Source organism: Bombina bombina, chromosome 1 (genome assembly GCF_027579735.1).
Source record: "Bombina bombina isolate aBomBom1 chromosome 1, aBomBom1.pri, whole genome shotgun sequence".
In the NCBI taxonomy this organism is placed as follows: Eukaryota; Metazoa; Chordata; class Amphibia; order Anura; family Bombinatoridae; genus Bombina; species Bombina bombina.
In genome coordinates this window covers 725216978-725220629 of record NC_069499.1, presented here as the reverse complement: position 1 = coordinate 725220629, position 3652 = coordinate 725216978, and positions in this window count along the sequence as shown.

Below are 3652 nucleotides of genomic sequence, written 5' to 3'. Positions count from 1 at the left end.
AGCCGACACTGCCCCTGACAACGAGCAGGGAAGTAGAAGCTGCGCCCCTAGCATGGCTGTTGTCCCAGAAGGAAGCCTCTTCTAAAGATGATGCACAAGAAAGCCCGAAAACAGTTTGCTGAAGACAAGCAGACTAAGGACATGGATTACTGGATGTCCTGTGGTCCGATGAGACCAAGATAAACTTATTTGGTATATATATAATAATTCCATAATATTATTGTAATGTATTGCAAGTAATGTTTTTACAGTGTATTTACTGTAAATATTTAACATCATTCTTATTGTAAATACATATTTCTAAATATATCTGTATATACCTATACTTGTATATATATATTTTACATGAACATTATCAGATATGTATAGAAATATAAGTTTAATAACAATTAAAAAATTTATATTTGAAGAAAATAGGAATGTAAAATATAAATGCATAATGTAATTTGTGTTTCTCAATGTAGGTTGAACGCTCTGTCGGGTCAGCGCACATGAAAACACACACCTAGATTACGAGTTTTGCGTTAACAGGGGTGCGGTGCTAATGAGCAGTTTATGCTCACCGCTAACTTACAGACAGCGCTGGTATTACAGGTTTTTACAAACCCGGCGTTAGCCGCAAAAAAGTGAACGGAGAGCAAAATTTTGCTCCACATCTCACCTCAATACCAGCGCTGCTTACGTTAGCGGTAAGCAGGTAAAACGTGCTTGTGCACGATTTCCCCATAGGAATCAATGGGGGAGAGCCAGCTGAAAAAAACCTATCACCTGTAAAAAAGCAGCGTAAAGCTCCTAACGCAGCCCCATTGATTCCTATGGGAAAATAAAATGTATGTTTACACCTAACACCCTAACATGAACCCTGAGTATAAACACCCTTAATCTTACACTTATTAACCCCTAATCTGCCGCCCCCGACATCGCCGACACCTGCATTATTTTATTAACCCCTAATCTGCCGCTCCGGACACCGCCGCCACCTACATTATACATATGAACCCCTAATCTGCTGCTCCCAACATCGCCGACACCTACATTTTATTTATTAACCCCTAATCTGCCGCCCCCTATGTCGCCGCAACCTACCTACATTTATTAACCCCTAATCTGCCGCCCCCAACGTCGCCGCCACTATAATAAAGTTATTAACCCCTACATCTAAGTCTAACCCTAACCCTAACCCCCCTAACGTAAATATAATTTAAATACATCGAAATAAAATTACAACAATTAACTAAATAATTCCTATTTAAAACTAAATACTTACCTATAAAATAAACCCTAAGCTAGCTACAATATAACTAATAGTTACATTGTAGCTAGCTTAGGGTTTATTTTTATTTTACAGGCAACTTTGTATTTATTTTAACTAGGTACAATAGTAAAATAAAGACAAATTTACCTGTAAAATAAAACCTAACCTAAATTACAATTACACCTAACACTACACTACAATTAAATTAATTACCTAAACTAAATACAATTAATTACAATGAAATAAAATTATCTAAAGTACAAAAAAAACCCCACTAAATTACAGAAAATAATAAAATAATTACAAGATTTTTAAACTAATTACACCTACTCTAATCCCCCTACTAAAATAAAAAAGCCCCACAAAATAAAAAAAGCCCTACCCTACACTAAATTACAAATAGCCCTTAAAAGGGCCTTTTGCAGGGCATTGCCCCAAAGTAATCAGCTCTTTTACCTGTAAAAAAATAGTACAAATACCCCCCAACATTAAAACCCACCACCCACACAACCAACCCTACTCTAAAACCCACCTAATCCCCCCTTAAAAAAACCTAACACTTACCCCTTGAAGATCACCCTACTTTGAGAAGTCCTCAATGAATCAGGCAGAAGTGGTCCTCCAGGTGGGCAAAAGTCTTCATCCAACCGGGCAGAAGTGGTCCTCCAGACGGGCAGAAGTCTTCATCCAGATGGCATCTTCTATCTTCATCCATCCGGCGCGGAGCGGGTCCATCTTCAAGACATCCGACGTGGAGCATCCTCTTCAAACCAAGGCCGACGACTGAATGAAGTTTCCTTTAAATGACATCATCCAAGATGGTGTCCCTTCAATTCCGATTGGCTGAATTCTATCATCCAATTGGAATTAAGGTAGAAAAAATCCTATTGGCTGATGCAATCAGCCAATAGGATTGAACTGGCATTCTATTGGCTGATTGGAACAGCCAATAGAATGCCAGCTCAATCCTATTGGCTGATTGGATCAGCCAATAGGATTTTTTCTACCTTAATTCCGATTGGCTGATAGAATTCTTGAAGATGGAGCCGCTGCGCGTTGGATGGATGAAGATAGAAGATGACGTCTGGATGAAGACTTCTGCCCGTCTGGAGGACTACTTCTGCCTGGTTGGATGAAGACTTCTGCCCGTCTGGAGGACCACTTCTGCCGGATTCGTTGAGGACTTTTTTGGGTTTTAGAGTAGGGTTGGTTGTGTGGGTGGTGGGTTTTAATGTTGGGGTGGGTATTTGTACCCTTTTTTACGGGTAAAATAGCTGATTACTTTGGGGCAATGCCCCACAAAAGACCCTTTTAAGGGCATTTGTAATTTAGTGTAGGGTAGGCTTTTTTATTTTGGGGGGCTTTTTTATTTTGTTAGGGGGATTAGAGTAGGTGAAATAAGTTTTTAAATCTTGTAATTATTTTATTATTTTCTGTAATTTAGTGTTTTTTTCCCCGTACTTTAGATAATTTTATTTCATTGTAATTAATTGTATTTAGTTTAGGTAATTAATTTAATTATAGAGTAGTGTTAGGTTTATTTTGCAGGTACTTTTGTATTTATTTTAGCTTGGTAGTTATTAAATAGTTAGTTACTATTTAATAACTATTGTACCTAGTTAAAATAAATACAAAGTTGCCTGTAAAATAAAAATAAAGCCTAAGCTAGATACAAAGTAACTATTAGTTATATTGTAGCTATTTTAGGGTTTATTTTATAGGTAAGTATTTAGTTTTAAATAGGAATAATTTAGTTAATTGTAGTAATTTTATTTAGATTTATTGTAATTATATTTAAGTTAGGGGGGTTAGGGTTAGACTTAGGTTTAGGGTTAATATGATATCTTTAATATAGTGTCGGCGACGTTGGGGGTGGCAGATTAGGGGTTCATAAATGTAGGTAGGTGGCGGCGATGTTAGGGACGGCAGATTAGGGGTTAATAATATTTAACTAGTGTTTGTGAGGCGGGAGTGCACCGGTTTAGGGGTTAATATATTTATTATAGTGGTGGCGATGTCCGGTTCGGCAGATTAGGGGTTAAAATATTTATTTTATTGTTTGCAATTTGGGGGGGCCTCGGTTTAGGGGTTAATAGGTAGTTTATGGGTGTTAGTGTACTTTTTAGCACTTTAGTTAAGAGTTTTATGCTACGGCGTTGTAGTGTAAATCTCTTAACTACTGACTTTAAAATGCTGTACCAGTCTTGACAGGAGAAGCTGTACCGCTCACTTTTGGTCAGACTCGTAATACCGGCGCTATGCAAGTCCCATTGAAAATATAGGATACACAATTGACGCAAGTGGATTTGCGGTATTTCCGAGTCTGGCCAAAAAAGTGAGCGGTGAGCCTGTCATTTCAAGACTCGTAATACCAGCGGGCGTTAAAAAGCAGCGTTG